Source organism: Netta rufina (assembly GCF_964035555.1).
Source record: "Netta rufina genome assembly, chromosome: 1".
In the NCBI taxonomy this organism is placed as follows: Eukaryota; Metazoa; Chordata; class Aves; order Anseriformes; family Anatidae; genus Netta; species Netta rufina.
In genome coordinates this window covers 170,660,067-170,677,416 of record NC_140123.1, presented here as the reverse complement: position 1 = coordinate 170,677,416, position 17,350 = coordinate 170,660,067, and the positions used below count along the sequence as shown (strand labels likewise).

Genomic DNA, 17,350 nt, shown 5'->3' with positions numbered 1-17,350 from the left:
TGTGAGCTTCACTATTGTGATCTTATCAAAGTTGCATTGTGTTAACATGTTCTTGGGGTTTCCTTAGTATTCACACTGAACTCATTCATACTTTGGCTGCTCATGCTGCATTGTTTCCTGTTAATGATGTTAGACACCTTAAGAAATCTGCTCGGGGACTCTTATTCCACAGACAACTGTCTGTTTGGGTCTTAAAAAAAGAAGCAATTCACACAACACATTGACAAAATAATGTACTTGGATCACAGTGTTAAAAATGCAGAGGAGACAAAGATCTCTGCTATGGCATGCACTTTTGGATTCATTACCATCCGTCGACACATAAACTATTTGGAGGAGGCAGAGGTGTATGAAGCAGAGGTGCTTCACTTGCAAACTTCCCATTTAAATCAGAGATGACCATCCAAGCATGAAACAATTATTTTATCAAGTTTTATATGTAAGTCTGATTGAGACAGATAGATGAACAGTCTGTCAGTGACTGGTGGTCCCTCAGGTCAAGTAGACAGGGCATGCAGCCAGGAGATGAACAATTAAATCTTACACTTGCTGAAGTTAGTGGCCAAATTCCTAAGGACATCAGTTACCTGGGTTTCAGCCCCATCTGCCTCTTGTGTGGTGCATAACTGTGTCTGCTGGTTGGTTATTAGCTCTATGAATTATGCAGATAGCTATGTTTGGACAAAACAGGTCATTTGAGGCAGAAGATCTATACATGTTCCTGTTAAGCACCAGATGAACAGAAACTTCACAGTGATTATCACATGGCAAGGATATTATTTGAATTGATCTGTAAATATGATAAATTTTTTACTTGTATCAAGAAGTTTTAAGCCCTCACTCTGTGAATAACAGCCAGGCTGTACTTGCACAGAGATATACAGACACTTTTTGTTGATACTTTTTAACTGTAAAGTGACTTGTATGCTGTATAAATAGTATTGATTCTTAGAGAAGTAGAAGCTTATTAGTATTTAATCACTTCAGTGTGGACTGTTTGAAAACTGGAATATGGATACTGCTGCACTTCAGCCTTCCACATTTTTTTCTAAGATAGAGACATGGTTTTGAAATTGCATGAATGATCTTGCTGCTTCCACTTGTATAGACTTCCTTAAGGGTATGCTCAGCAGTGGTCAGAGGTAGATACATTCAGGGAGTATGTAACTCAGTAAAACTGTTTTTAAGGCAACTCTGTAAAATATTTGCTTCATTGAAGAAAATTCAGTAATAGGATTTTCATTGACTTTGGATTTGGATTTTCCTCCAAATACTTGAAAATAGTGATATATAAATTGGCATCGCCTTCTTAGTTGTGCTAACCCAAAGCCACTGATTATGATTTTGAATAAAGGAAAGAATTTTCCCCTTCATCAGCAGCATCTCTTGAGGGAGAGGGTTTTGTGCATCATACTTTTAGTTTCAACTAGATCAAAATTCCTTAGGTAAAGGCAATATCCACTGCACAGACAGCAACAAAGAGAAATTATGTTCTAGCTGTAGTTCACACACGCACACAAAAGCATTTCAAAATTATATGCTTAATAACAATTTTGCTCCAAGCAGAAGCTATTTCGTCTCTTTCATCACTCATTTCAGGAAGTAGAAGAGCCACTGCAGGCAAACCAGATGCCATTGTTTTCCAAGAAAAAGATTATTAATCCTGTGCTTACATATCACTAAGAAAGCTATTTAAGGAGAAGTTAGAACCATCATGATCTTTGTGCATAATTATAAATCACTGTGGTTTGCTTTGTGTGATTAAAATTTCAGATAGTTAATTAAATGATGTCCCAGAGCAAGTTTTATACATTGCAAGACTCTGTGCATCCTTCTGTACACTCATTATCTTGAGTGTGTAATAACTGGGGTGCAGCACTCTATTGATTTCTTTAGCTTCCTCATGTTTTTGTTGACTTTTTAATTTTCACAAGAGCTTTAGCAGCCATATTTCAAAAAGCCAGGGAAGAGATTTTGTCCTTCCTTTACACTTCTGCAATGTGAGCAGTTTGCATAAGTATAGAGACAGAAGTGAAGTGTAGCTGCATCCTTTCTCAGTCTGTCTTCTCCTCCACGCTGACTTCTGAGTACTTAGCTTGCCCACTTTCCTCATTCAGGGCTGCATAAATGTCAGGGGTAGAAGCTTTGAAAAAGTTCTCGTTTTGAGTAATTTGAGCATGATAAGACAGATGAAAATTTGAAAAGGGCATTTATTTAATTAAAAAATGTCTGATGGGATTTATTTGGAGGCTATCCAAAATAATAAAAATAAAAAAAAAAAAAACACATCTGACTAAGACTAAATATGAGAAATTTCAGGTAACCATTAAGGAGGTCTTTAATTAAGTTGTGTCCCATACACTGATACCATAGTTTTCAGTGTAGGGTGAAAAAGTGCAGAAGTTATCCATCTGACTGACTACATGACTGCAGTGAGTCAGTCATAGCCCCTCTAACTTCTGCTTCTAGGAAATTGAAAGGAAAAATAATTTTTGCTTTTTCAGAACTGAAGGTGATGCTGAAAGGTCTTGTGTTCACAGCAGTTCTACTCCACATCTCAAGGCTCAAGGCAGTTGTCTGGTATATGTGGGTTGGCTGTGGAATGACACAGTTCAGGAGGTCCCACCCTACCTCCCCTCCTTCCATTTTTCCCTCTCACATTCCTTTTTCAGATCCTATTGCTCAGCCAGACAGCCAGGGATCTTCTAACAAGTTTATTACGATTGTCTTTCTCTGTTGTAGAGGGAGTGGCCCCAGCGCCAAAAGCCATGTCGGCTTGAGGACAGGGGCAGAATTTCAGGAGGTTTGAAGGCAGTTTAAAATCACTTCATTCCCTTCATATCCTGTCTAAAGCTGTGTTTTTTGTGCTTCCAGAGAGTGGAGCAAAGAATGGGGCCCATAGCACATGATTTAGACTACTGCTGACGTCAAGTTTGGCCCACACATCACTAGCGCCAAGGCTGAGTTTGGGTGGCAACAGATCAGCACCATGAATGACTTACAAATGAAAGAGAAATTTTTAAGGGGTATTTTCATACTTGGCGTGAGTGAAAAGTCAAGGATATTATTTATGCAGATGGGAATGCCTGTGCTCAGTGAGGTGCAGTGTTGTCATAGCTAATCTCAGGTATATTTGTATTAGAGCGTGTATTTTCTCCTTTGCACAGAGGTTTCCCTTCTAGTTGGTCTGTCGATGAAGTCATAACCCCGCAATTGACATCGTAGTCTGTGGTCATGGAAACTATGGCGATCTCACTTCAGTTTTATAGCAGTCTCTGAATGATGGGAAAATAAGCAGTAAGAGAGGAGTTCACTGTTTAAACTCAAATATCTTTGGTAACTATCAGAAAGAGAAAGTATTAAGGCATAGCTCTGTAGGACCAGATTAATTCTTGGTGTAGCACTGCTGAAGGCACTTGAGTTACCCCAGGGAGGAACTTACCCCCTGTGTCTGGAATGACTTGATGGCAAACATGTGAAGAGGAAGTGAATTTATGCTCCAGTTTAATATATTGGAAAGTTTCCCCTCGTCTGAAAGTCTTTCTTTATCTCTGAATTTCCTGGCTTTTGTGGATTTATATTAGATCCTTAATGTTATTTCAATGTATTTTTTCTGGAGTTTGATGTCTTTTGGGTTGTTTTTATTGGGGATATAATATATATATATATTTAATGAAAGTAAAAGCAGTCTTCCATTGAGGAGGTCACAAAACTTTCATGAACACTATGTACCTACTAAGAGCAAGACATCTTCTTATTTGAAATCTGTGGTTGTTGCTTGTGTACCTAAAGCATTCATTTTGATGAGAAGAAAGATGAAAACATCTTCTGAAGAGCACTATAGCACCTATTTTCCAAAGTTAAATATTAGTCATTTTTAATCCTTTACTAAAAATTACCTCTATAGCTCATGCAGAAAGTTTGTATCATCTTAAAATTAATGAATTGCAATACAAATAGAATATCAATGCAATATGGTTGTTGAAATCTTTAAAAAAGATATTTTTTTTTGGGGGGGGGGGTACATGGAAAGATGGACTAAACCAGTTACATGCTGTACTTGCATGCTGTTACATGCAAGTGACTCACCCTTGTTCTGCATGAGAATTCCCCATCATAAGCTTCCTTCATAGCCCAAGTTGTGGAAAGATTATGTACAAAGTCAGGCCATGGGGAGGAGTGTCATTTGAGGATATGGGTTAATGGAGAGTGTCATTTCTGCACCAACAGAATTCCTAACATAAACAGGACTCTGTTCTCTCTTGCTTGCATAGGTTTACTGAACCATGACATTTCCCCAGTTATGGAATGGTATAAAGGGACGAGGAGCAATAGCCAGGAGGCAAGCAAAATTCCCAGGGAGCACAGTGAATGGGGGTGACCAATAGGATGCACACTGAGTTATCTCCCTCCTTGAACATTTTCAAATGTCAACTAGAGAAAACCCTGACCAACGTGATGTAACTTTGAATTTGGAGTTAGTTCTGCTTTGAGCAGGAGGTGGGACTAGAAGATATCTAGGTGCCTTCCAACCCAGATCTTATGCTTTTATGTTATACCTGTCAAATTACAGAAGCCCATTGTATCTTAAATCTTTTAATGACTGAGAATGTCAGCTGAGTAATTTTATAATAGGGTCCAATTGATGCATAAATATTTGATGCACAAAATCAGCCACAGAATATTTTTTTCCTTTGTTGAGAAGGGAAGGAGACACAACGTTAACAAGAGTTTTAAGGTAAGGTCCTGTGTTCTAGAAATATCTTTTCAAAATGCAATAAATATATACATGACCAGCAATCTTTTTCTGAACACTGCTCCTGGACCAATGATGACGAAGGAAATTCTTCTCTCTCTGGTCTATGACGACACTGTGTGAACATACGTTATACATCAGATCTGGGGAAAAGTTTTTGTTTCCTTCCTTTTTCTATTTCTGTGAGTAGTTACGGGAAAACAGCCTTTTTGTTTTTAAGAGTTCATCTGCTCAACCTGTTTATTCCCTACTTACAGTTTTACTAATCCTTTTTTTGTGACACCAGAATCATTTCCACAGCAACCAGTTGTGATGTTGCAAACAAAGGATTATGACTTCAGGTGCAGCATGAACAGATGAACTCTTTAGAAACAGGTTTTCAGTTAAATGACCCTATTAATAAAGAATGAGAGTGGAAGGAAAAAAAACAACCACTCATGATCTGCAGTACCAACAGAGTTAATTCAAGCTGAACAGTTGTTAGGACTTCTTATAGGGTTATAGCATTATATGAAGGCAATAAAATGCATGAATCAGTCAGAAATGGATTTTTCATATCTGTTAGAAATACTGAAGTTGCTATTTAAAGCTGGTCTGTATGTCAGAAGCAAGTTAGGTCCTGACTTGCGTGTTGATTCAAAGTAGCACAAAACCCCACAGTGTAACTATTATTGAAGAAGACACTATTGATTCCTCAAGGGCTTTGCTGTGAGTGTGTTCCCTGTGTAGCTGACTGCCGCAATGAGTTTTTTTGCCAAAGCTTCCTCACGCTGTCAGCAGCAAACATTTCTGATGAACTTTCATGGCATAACATTGACTGTTGGAGTGACCCAGGGAAAGACTTCTGCCAAGAATAATCTTACCTTTGATGCCAGAAGCTCCCAAATCTTTTTGTTGATGTTTCCTACTTCCAGTTTCCCTTTGGTTTTATGGCTTTTCTTTCACATCCGCTGCTTAGTTGTCGTCAGGCTCATAAACCCCACTTGAAGGAGTCACGACACTCCTCAAGGCTCAGGAACATCTGCCTTACGTCCTTACCAAGCAGGCAGATTTTTAATTCCTCTGCAGTTCAGTGGAGTTGTAAGTGTGAACAAGATAACAGATAAAGGAACGGGTCCATACTGGCTGTGGCCATATGCATCCCTCTAGTCCTCATTCTTCCTAGAACACTCTGGGGAGGCTTACAAATCACAGAAGCTCTGGGACCAAGTTTCTTGCATTTCTTTCTGGCTGCTAACATTGATGGAAGCCTGTCCTTGCCCATGCTTTGGCCTCAGTTCGAGGCTCTGTGCAGAGTTCATAGCCCTGGTTCACTTCAGACATGTAATCTGCCACCCTGCAACCACTTTCCTGCCCCATGGCAGCAGTTTTCCTCCACTGCTCTTTCCTGGATATCTTTACCTAAAAACGCCTTGAAAGGAGTAGCAATTTTAGGGAGACTTTATTAAAGGACTGACATATCCTCATGGAGCTTTCATGTCTCCACATTCATTCTTCAGCTTCTTCCCATATAAGACCTCAAGACAGGATTCATAGCTGTGGATGTTTCAATTGATGAAGCTGAAGTGTTATTGTAGGTCTTGCCATATTTAATTGCATTTATGTTCTTGAGACATCTTTGTCCTGCTCTCATTTCCCTCTTCTGATAAGGACAGGAGGGGTTTCTGTATGGGCCAGTAGCTCTAATCCTAAATGATTTCTAAATTTCCTTTTCCCTTTAGTTTCCCACGAGTGCTATTTCTTAGTTTCTCAGAAATATTTCCCTTAGGATTTGTCTCATTTTTCTGTAGCATTTCAAAGTTTGGACAGAGACTCTTTGCTTCCTGGAGTTTTAATAATTACATCCTCTGTGCCCAGTCATGGCCTGTTAATTGAGTCATACACACCAGGCTTCATAAAGGAATTTTCTGTTCACTGCTCCTGAGGCAGAAGAAAGAGTTCTCACAAGTGGTATTGGAGGAACAACAACAAATGCATAGGGCTTTTCCTGGGCAGCATGACTGGCTGGGAGGGGTGGGTTGGTGACTCTTTGTTTATCCATCCTGAGGAAGTGTCCTGTGTGAGCTTGATCTTCGCTTTTATGAGCTGAGAGGAGAAGAGGTAGAGCAGTCCTGGGCTGGGCAGAGTGGTGTTCTGTGACACCTCTTTCATCAGATGTCTTCTGTAACTTTTGTAATCGTCAAGACAGTGCCCTTGCCCTTTTGAAAACAAGACATCTTTATCAATTCTGGCCACAGTACAGTATGTGTTTGAAATTTAAAGTTGTATAGGGGCAAATGTACTTGGCAGAAAGGCATCTTTAAAGTCATTACAGTGGTACTGACGTCTTTACATCTTTGTGGGGATGTGGACTGTCTTCAGCCTATCAGTAATACTCAGCTACCCATGGTAGATCTGTAATTGAAGTCATTAAACAACTTTCCCCATTGACTGGTGAGTCAAGACCAGAGGTCTGTCTCCTGAGCTGCACTTGTGGCCCACGTACAAAGCCAGGCCAATAAGCAACGAGCAGTTCTTGTTTGATTACTCTTCCTACTGTTGCCTGTTGCGTTTCTTCTTTCTTTACCCCGTGCCAGGTCTTGCAGCCTGCAGCAGGTTGCTGTAGGCACCTCTTCCCAGTTCCCTCTTGCCCAAGTAAACCTAACCCATGGGAATGATGTTCTCAGAAGTATCTACCCTAGCAGACACTGCTTTCCCTGCTTCTTGCAGATAAAGGACCAAGCATTCAGCCTTGTGAGGAGACTTGCAGATATTAATAGGTAGTGTCAGCTGAGGGTTTTACATACCAGAAATGACAGAGGATAGAAAAAAAAACACACTGCATTTATCAGGTAGCTAGAAAATCTATGGCTGTCAGTGCATAAATGCAAAGATAATGCTGTTCACATTCCTGGTACACGCAGAGATACAAAGCATTCAGAGGTCCTGCTTGCACTTGCTGCAAAGTCGTTCACCTTTACACACCCAGAGACGTTCTGGCTGTGGTGTGGGTGGTTATTTTAGTCTCGGTTTCACAGTAACTGTACCTGGAATGATTACGTGGGCAGCAATGTGAAGCATTTTAATGCAAACGAAAGTGATGAGTGGCATTGGGTGGAAGTCTCTCTTCCCACACCTCCATGGCAGCCGTGGTGGCAGCTGCAGCCGCTTGGCTCGGGGCTCCCTGTAAGTACCTTCTCCTTCATTTTGGGCTCACATTCATTTTGATCGTACATTCTGTTTTTGATTTCTTCAGCCTTTTCTTTGCATCTTCTTTTTGATAAATGAGTACTCTATTAGTCTATTCCATTAGCCAAAGCTACCTCCAGAGGCGAGTAGGAATGCATTTTATTGTTCATTGGTCAAATATTCATCAGATGTTACGTATGCAAAGCATCCGTGCCTGACGAGTACGTGGTAGTAAAGGTATTTAAGTTAAAAAAAATACTTACAAATCTTCAGTGATTCAGGACCTTCATTGGTTTGAGGGACACTCCAGGGGTACTGTCAGCAGCTGTGGTGAGCAGTCACGTAGAAATTGGGCAGATCGGATTTGATGGCAAGGAGTTAGTGAATGAAGGAGGTAGTTTGTGTGTAAATTGGATGCTATATGAGAAAGAATAGATTGACCAATATGTGTTTTGCAAGTTTCCTAGAAGTGCCTGTATTTGAGCAATTCTTCTGTATATGTAAACACACAGACACACACGGATATTTTCAAATTGAAGGAATTCCAAAGCAAAAATATTTTATTAAACTGCAATTAAAAAAATAAAATATTATTGCAGTTCAAACTTTTGAATCTTAATGTTTGTAAGCCTGAGAGACTCAAAATTAAGGTTATATTTGGGAAAAACAAAACAAAACCACCACCAATCCAAAAAAAAAAAAAAGTTTTTAAATTCTTACTTAAGGTCAATCAAGTTTCTGATGTCCTCACAACTAGAATATTAGTGTCAATCCTTCTCATAAAGACATGGCAGTAGTGATCCCTGATAGAATGCATTTGGTAATGTCACCTTTCATTACAGCTCTGTCAAACATCAGTGAGGACAAAATTTTAACCTCTCTCTGCAGTGAAATCACTTGGCTTGTTTTCTCATTTTGTGATTTTTGCTTCATCCTTGAATAGCTTCGCTATCAATCTGAAATGTACATCGTCCTATCATTTGAAAAGAGCTGGCTAACCTTTCTGATTCTGTGTCAGCTGATGGACTAAATTTTGTCTGGAGTCACTGTGGCAGCTCCTGCTTATGCCCAGCTGTATGGGAAGTGTGCTCAGATCTGGAGAGTGAGTTGTCTGCAGGTCAAGTTCAGCCCTCTCAGGTTGTAAGCAGGGCATCACAGATTTGCACCCAGTGGCAGCAAAGTTATTCAATCTTGTATTTCTCTGCAAATAAGAGTCCATCTTGCTCCTAAATTCATACATAACCGTTACGTCCAGAGTCACAAAAATGTTGTACCTATACATGTAAAATTGCAATGAAAATCCTTAAGTTATCTGTGGAATAAATGATATGGAGTACTATGTACAGAATATATCAAATGCATGGAATACACTCAGAGCAATGTTTAATGATTTGGCAAGCAGTCTCAGTCTCCGTGCATGCAGCTAGGGTTGTATTTAATGTGGCGTGTCCTACATGTGGCATTCGGCTCACTGTGACTTTTCCATTAAGTTTTGCTGACATGTGTGCTGCTTTTCTTGAAGTGCTTAGGAAAAGGAAGTTTTGCAGCAACTAATCTCTTTCAGAAAAATAATGATAATGCAGCACTCTACAAAATAAATATGAAAGGTAAATATTTGGTGGGGTTAGTGAGAAGAGTTAAGGTTAGGTAGACTGCCGTAACTGAACAATCCTGTCCTTTACTTGTTGGCATGCTTGTTGAGGTAGCTAATTGCTGCTTCAGTTTTTATTTAAAAATTTCAAATTGATATGCTGCTTTAAAAGGCATCAACTTACCTTGCCGAGCAAATGAGCAATGATACACTTTCAAGAATACTTGTTAAAGAGTCATTTCCTAGTACCGCAAAGCAAGGAAGTAATTTTAAATGAGTAACTAGTCGATTTAATAAGTCAGCTAATGTACTGTTTAAAGGAATGGAAATAATTTAATATCAAACTAAAATATTTGATAAAGAACCTATTGTACCTTCATCTGTTAGGTTTGAGTCAAGTATTTAAAATATGTGGAAGTGTTTTCTGTGACTTTGGTATGGGTTAATCAGATTTTTACAAATGCATTAAACAGACCGGTTGATCCTTTACAGTATGGTTTTAACAAAAGATTATACAGATAGATGGTAATGTTGACCTTTATTAACATAGCCTTCTGTGGTGGTACGTGGAGATCATTGAATAGTAATGAGGTGCTGATGTAAAAATTTTGTTTTGCCATTACTGCAAAAATGGTTCTTTAGTACTAGAAGGCAGTTAGCAGCACTAAGCAATAAAAGCTGTATGCTCAGAAAAAGTCCAAAATTTCAATTCCAATATGTTTGTCTTTTAGGTTGGGCTGCAAAATATTTTTGTGTTTAAAGTGAAGTTAACAAGCTCTTTTACATGGAAAATGTTTTCCTTCACTCAAGCTTTAAACTGTTTCTCTCCTCTGTTTGTAAATTGCATCTGTCAGTCAGATGGGTGAAGTATTGCTGAATTATCTTAGCCTGTTCTGATTAAAATCACCCCCTTTATGTAACAGCAGCATAACTTCATAGCTTTTAAAAAATCTTTTTTATGTACTAAAAGTCAGTGTAGCAACAGTAATAGGTGCATTAGTAGTAATGAGTGATGAAATGAACGTGGAGAAAAAAAGCAATGGATAAGTAGCTGTACTACAGTACTTTCAGTGACTTTTGGTACTTTCTTCCCTATGTAGGGATTTTGCACACATAAAATGAGCATGGCTGAAAATGGAGTATCATAGAAAAGTCATTAGTGATTAATAATAGTGTAACTTAATGTGGCTATAGAATTTGATTTGTTTGTTTTAGCAGTTTTTCTAAAGAGGTAGAAAATAATAGAAAAATACGTTCTTAAAGTCCTGTATAATACAACAGCAAAAAGAATGTTTACTAAGTACACTAGCATTTGGGTGTTGTTTTTTTTTTTAATTTGTTTGTTTTTGTGTTTTCCTTCTGTTGCTCTTGATACTGTATTTTTAAGGCTAGTGAGATTCATGACTTTAAAGATTTTTGTAATTAACATCTTCTTGGGTTATTTATTTATTTATTTATTTTTCAGTTAGGGGCTATGAGAATCAGTATTCCAAACAGCATATGAAACGTTTATAGATTTATAAATATTAGCAGAGGTTCAGTATTTTCAGCATGTTTAGTGTAAAAATGAACAAAGACCCAGTAAAAAATAAAAGATAAAGTGGATGTAATAGGAAAAACTGACCAAAGGAAAATTTGTGTTGAATATCAGGAATATTTCCAAAGATCAAAATCTATAAGGCCACAGTGCAGGCTCCCGAGGGACGTACTGGAAACCCCATTGCTTTGAGTCACTTAGGGGAGAGCTACCAAACTGTGGTGAAACTGGAACTCAGCTCCTCTGTGTCTGCTGGGATGCTGCTGGCTGAGCTGGGCTCAGCAGTTATCACCACAGGTTTCACTGTTGGATTTCCCCACTGCCTTTTGCTGCTCTGGTGGGGTTTTGCTTACCTAGGAGCATGTCAGGTTGCTGGGGCGATGTCCCAGGACAGGCAGTGTCATGCTTTCTTGGTCTAGGAAGCTTTCCACAGCCTTATTTCTTGAAGTCTGCTGGAGTAGCTCCCTCTGTCAGAGCTGTTAGTTTCACAGATGTGAAGCCAGATGGTATCTCCAACCACTGATCCCCTTGGCTCTTTCTCGTGTTCCTGTCGTCCCAGAGGGCCAATCCTGAAAGCCGCATGACATGCTGCTTCACTGTCAGATATATGCTTTATGAAGGAAAATGGACATATAAGAGCTTCTACATACAAGGTGTTTTAAGCTGCTCTGGCATATGGAGATCTAAGCACAGTAATGAATGTCCACATGTATCTCCCTGCCTCAGTTTCTTCCTAGGTTTACAGGGTAAGAGCAAAGTCAGGCAAGAAGCCTGCAATGTCCTGTCTGATGGTTTTGTGCTCTTACAGTCCATGGAGTTGCTTTCTTCTCGGCAGTGAATTTCCATCTTCCTCAGCTAGTTCAGCAGCTAGACATGCTTGTCCCTGTGAAAGCACCCTTCTCTTTCCTGCTAAAGCCTCCTCTTTGTGTGAGTCCTGTTCCTGGCTCCCTTACCTTCATATTTTTAAAAGGTTTTCCCAGCACATAGTTTCGTTCTTCTACTCTTTCTTTCAACCCTTAGTTTCTTGTGAGAAATGGAAAAAATCTGGTTGAGAAGAGGTGGAGTAAGACAGACCATCTGACAGTGATTGTGGACACATCAGAACAGCCCACAGATGGGGGGACTGAGCATGCACAGAGAGAAAAGGAGCAAACAAAAGCATGTTTTTTTTTCTTTCAGATACAGAGAGGTTAAAAAGGCAATAAAGAAGGATTCATACTCTTTAGACAGTCTAAGGCCTGAGGCTGATGTATAAAAGTAATCAATGTCATACCTGGGATGAGAGAGACATGAATTAATCTTTCCTGTACATCTTTGGTTAGAAGGCCTAGTCCTCTCATGTAAAGATGGGATGATAGGACAGGATGGAATGGTAGATGTGCTGTCAGAAAAGAAGAAGAAAAAATGCAGGGGCAGTGTAGGAGAGGCATCACAGAAAGGGGAAAAAAAAAAAAGAAAAAAAAAGAAAAAAAAAAAACGGATAAAAAGAAAAGGAAGGAGGAAGCAGACACGAAAGACAAAGTGGAAAGAAAGATAGGCCGTAATCTGTTATACAACATAAAAGAAGGGAAAAGTGGAGCAAAGCCAGAGGGCAAGAAGAAGCAAGAGATTACATTGCATTACAAAAAATGTATTGAAAAGTCAGTGGGCTTTCTTGCAGTCAGTGGACTAGATGATGTGAAGGGTCTTTCACAGTTCAGAATTTGTGGTTCTGTGATAGTAACGAAGCAGAGTGAGGGAACTCAAAGAAGGGACAGAGTAAAAGGGACTTTAAGTGGAATAAGAAAGACAGAACTCCAGAGGAGGCCTCAGAGTGTCTAAAATGATGAGTTTATACTTACATATTTAATTGGAGAGTCAGTGAAACTCTCTGCTGTTTAGGACATTATTCATTTGGGAATCTGTTCTGAGCAGTCCTGAACGCAATGCTCATAGTCTGATCAAGAGCTCGGTGCGGTCAGCACAAGTGTCCCGCTCTACTCCGCTGGTCGTTGGCATGTTTCCAGAGTCTCCAAACCACTCAGCCTGAAAGGCAAATGCAAAACATTTGCCACTGCAATTTGGCAAGTGTTTCTGAAGCAAAGGAAATAGTAATGAGCATATTTTGCCCACTGACCTGCCCTCTGACTAAAACGGTGGTGTAGGAGGAGAACTCTTATATAACATGAGTGAGGCAGAATATTTCTGCTATTAGTGTCCATTGTTAGAGGGAAAAGGAAATAACACAGAACTGGTTCAAGTATCGTCACTCCACAAACTCTAAACACTGGTATCACTCAAGGAATATTTAGATCACATTCCGGTCTTAGTTACTCAATGCTGCAACATACTTCTGTCACTTCACAGTGCCAACAAGAAAGGCAGCTAACACTGAAGAGTCCAGAACCTATTTTTCAGTTCTGCTTTGTTTCTCTGCCCTTTTGGTAAAGATGGAGTGATTCCTTATAACGCGTTTAACCCTAATGGGTACCAGATAACTAGCAACTATAATCAAGTTTAGGTCTCTGTAACTAATCAGCAGCTCCTAAAACTCTGACATTCCTTGACCATATCTGGTGCTCTGTGAGTTTCCGACTTCATTTGATCAGTAAGTTACTCTTCATAGTCTTTCTGGAAAGAGAACTGTATCTGTATTTTCACATCCAGGCTCTCCACCCACTTGTGCCATATGTTCCATTTAAAGTTCCAGGACAGGAAGTATAGTAGAGATACCTTTCACTTTTACATCTAATGACAATTAAGTGCTTTACATTGAGTCAGTTTTTCAGTATCCCAGTTCCAGCATTCCACAGCTGGGACTTTCAGTTAAAGAAATGAGAATTAAAGAAGGCTTTGCCTCTGTACTTAAGAGTGTTGATTTTGTAATTTTCCTTCATTACTATCCAAGGCAAAAACAGGCAAAATGCCTCTTGTCTGTTGTGGATTTTTATTCCCATGGAAAGATTTTACAGACACAGTCTAAAGTTTTCTAAAAGTCATGAGCCTCATTAGGTTCATGTGGGCCCACTTCTCAAGCTGGTCCAGGTCCCTTTTGATGGCTTCCCTTCCTTCTATTTTATCAACCACACCACTCAGCTTGGTGTCATCTGCAAACCTGCTGCCTGTGTTATTGATAAAGATATGATAGTGTTAGGTCAGAGGTTGGACTTGATGATCTTGAGGTCTCTTCCAACCTAGACAATTCTGTGATTCTGTGATAAAAAACAGCACTGGTTCCAAGACCAGTTCCAAGACACTAAGGGATACGACTCGTCACCAGCCTCCATGCCATTGTTGGCAATGCAAGGCATTATGCTGTTTCCAGACCAAATATCATACAGAAGGATGACTTAAATTCTTACATGCTTATCATGCATGCTGTTTGCCTTTTATTTGTTTCATCTATGGAAGATAAAAACCTGAGGATGATAGGCCAGAGCTTACAATGCTGTTGGAATAGCCAGAAGTTGAAAGGAAGTACCTCAGAGTAGTATTTATACCAGTCTCATTCATACATTGTTTAGTTAAAAGAAGGAAAGGCTTCACTTTTATTGCACATGTACACAGGTATGCATACAAGAAATGCTGTGCAGTAAAGTACACATGGGCAAACATTTGCCCAACTCTTTTTCAGGTTTCACAATCAGTTCATAATAATTAAGAAAAGATTTGAAAAGTCCAAGCATAATGTAGTACTTGTCACCACATAACATTTACAGCTTCACTAACTGTAGCCAATATCTAACAATTATGAACCTAGCCTTTGCCACTTTGGGCATGGCACCTCTAGCTGTATTTTACTGCTGCTGGGGATGCTTTTATCTACAATTAAAAACACATTTCTAGTCTGTTTTTGAAAAATGGCCCTCATTTTTGTGCCTGTAAATTTGCTTCAGGAAATAATTGTGGGTGCCATTTATAGTACTTAGAACACTAACTACCTGATCACATCTACAAATTAGGCAATTAGACATCTAAGAACTAGAAAATGAATCTATGAAATAATCCTCACAGGTATTTCTAGAAGCAAAATTCCAACCAAAGAATTAATGAGGTCAGGCCCTTTCAATAACAGCAAAAAGCCCAGCACCTCCAAATTAGTTTTCATACAAAATGGTTATTGCCAGAGGTTTTGTTAGGTGAATGATGATACAAATATTTGACTAATCTGGAAAAGCAATGACCTAAAGCAGCATTTAAAAGTATTGACAAAAGCAACATGTGTAGAATATAAATATCTTAATAAAACTAAAAGTATTAATTAAAGGTGCTGGATAAATGGCCTCTGAAAATAGTATCCTGCATGCAAATAAAAATTTGATCATAGCCAGAAGAATTGGAGGTTGGTCCACATTCTTCCACCAGTTTGCCTAAAGCTGTTAAAAGGTAGCTTTAAATACAGGCTCCAGAGTCTTTTCTCTGAAATCCTCAGAAATGTATACTTGAACTGAGGAATAATATTTATGAGGAGCTGAAGTTTCCCACCCAGAAACTTTCTTCAGAGTGAATGATTTTGAAGAACTGTTTAATATTGAAATACAGATAAAGGAGCTTTCGAACTTAATAAACTTGAAGTGAGAAATTGTCAAAACCAAATACTGTTCTCTGAAGAAGTCAGATTGAACTGGTAAGAAATTCTCAATCTTTCTACAGCAATGCTGTAGCAGTAGGACATAAAGTAGGTGTTCAGCACCGCAGAAGAAGGTGGCAGTCATTCCACCTTCCACACCAAGAGAGCTCCAGAACTGCAGACTAGTAGGTCTGATCACCACACCAGGCAAATAGGTATAAGCTATGAGAAAAAATAAGATTTGTAGGGACTTGGGTAAGTATAATATTCATAGGAAGAGGTACATAAAAATAAGAAAAGAGTAAGCTTTTTTAGAATTTTTTTTAGAGTTGTGTGTCACAAGCCTGTTGGAATTCTCTGAAACAAGACTGGTGTGTGCGTGGTGAAGGAACCTATGTGATGTGTCTGGTTTTCCAAAATAGTTTTTTTCACTGTTATTCACCAAATGCTCTTAAAGGGATTAAGTGGTCAGAGAACAACAGGGTTCTCTTCTGAGCTGCTTTGACAGTGGAGGGGAGGTATCAGTATAGTTCTGATAGGAATTATGCAGGGACCTACACTGCTCAAAATTTGTGATTTTGAAGATACAGTTGAGTAAAGTTATGATTTGGTGGTGTCAAAAATTGTTTAGAAAGTTAATACTAAAAAGGATTATGATCAGTTGAAAAGGAGCTCCTGCTATCAAATGGGCTTGGCGATGCAACAGCAGGTGACACTTTTTGTTGCTGTCTTCAAGGTAATGAGAAGGAGCTCTGCCTTTGCAAAGGTGAACTCCAAGATAGCTGTTTCCAAAGAGGAAAGAGAACAGAGAACTTGGAGTCATAATGGAGTTCATGCAAAATGTCGGCTTTGTGGTAGCTTTGGTCAAAAATAAGAAATAAAATATTGATAATTGTTAGGAAGCAAGTAGAAAACAAAATGCAAAGTATAATTCTGGCGTGTACAACTCAGTGGCACACTAGTATTTTGAATGCTACAAATAATAAGGGACCTGAAGAAGTGCAGATGAATATTAGATTGTCCAGAGGTACAGAATTATTTCCATACAAGGGGAGAGTAAGTAGACCAGGTCTTCTCAAATGAAAACAAGAGAACTGAAGCAGAAATATGTCAGAGACACATAAATCCAATTAGTTCTGTGACACGAATGGAAAATCATTATTTATAACTTCTCAGAATGTAAGAACTAGAAGACATCAACAGAAATGGTTAGAGTAAAACCAAAAGGAACTATTTTTTTCACACAGCACAGTTAAATCAATGAGCTAATTAGCACAGAAGATTTTCATATAAGATGTATTTACAGTTTACAAAACAAATCCGTAGAAAAAAGTAAGATACAGAAGAAGGATTTATACAGACGTTATACAGAAGGTATTTTTAAACTCAGTAGAGGTAATGCCATCTCCCACTTCAAAAATGCAGGAAGTTTTTATTCCAAAATTCCATATTTGCCACATTTATTTTTCCACAGCATCCATTACTAGCCACTGTCTGAGCTGGTACTACTCTAGAAATAGATTTTTATTCTGACTCATTGTAAGTGCTCTTACTGTCTAATTTCTAATTCAGTGTGCTTCTATATTATGGTAAATATTTCAGTAATAAGAAATTCAACTGAAATAACAGTTCATACATTCTAAAATGAGGAATAAGTATTTTGATAAATGTAGGGTATCTGGGACCTCTAGACTGGAAGTCCATCCAATTTCAACATATTTTTAAAGGATGCAAAAGTGTAGTTGTTTC

At 38.8% G+C, this 17,350-nt stretch overlaps 1 protein-coding gene across 1 annotated transcript in view; it reads left to right on the top strand.

Annotated features, from left to right (window-relative positions):
- Positions 1 to 17,350, top strand: part of HMGA2 (high mobility group AT-hook 2) — a gene marked incomplete at its 5' end in the record, with an annotated part of 109,913 nt that overhangs the window by 21,347 nt on the left and 71,216 nt on the right. The gene's annotated exons all lie outside the window — the stretch shown is intronic.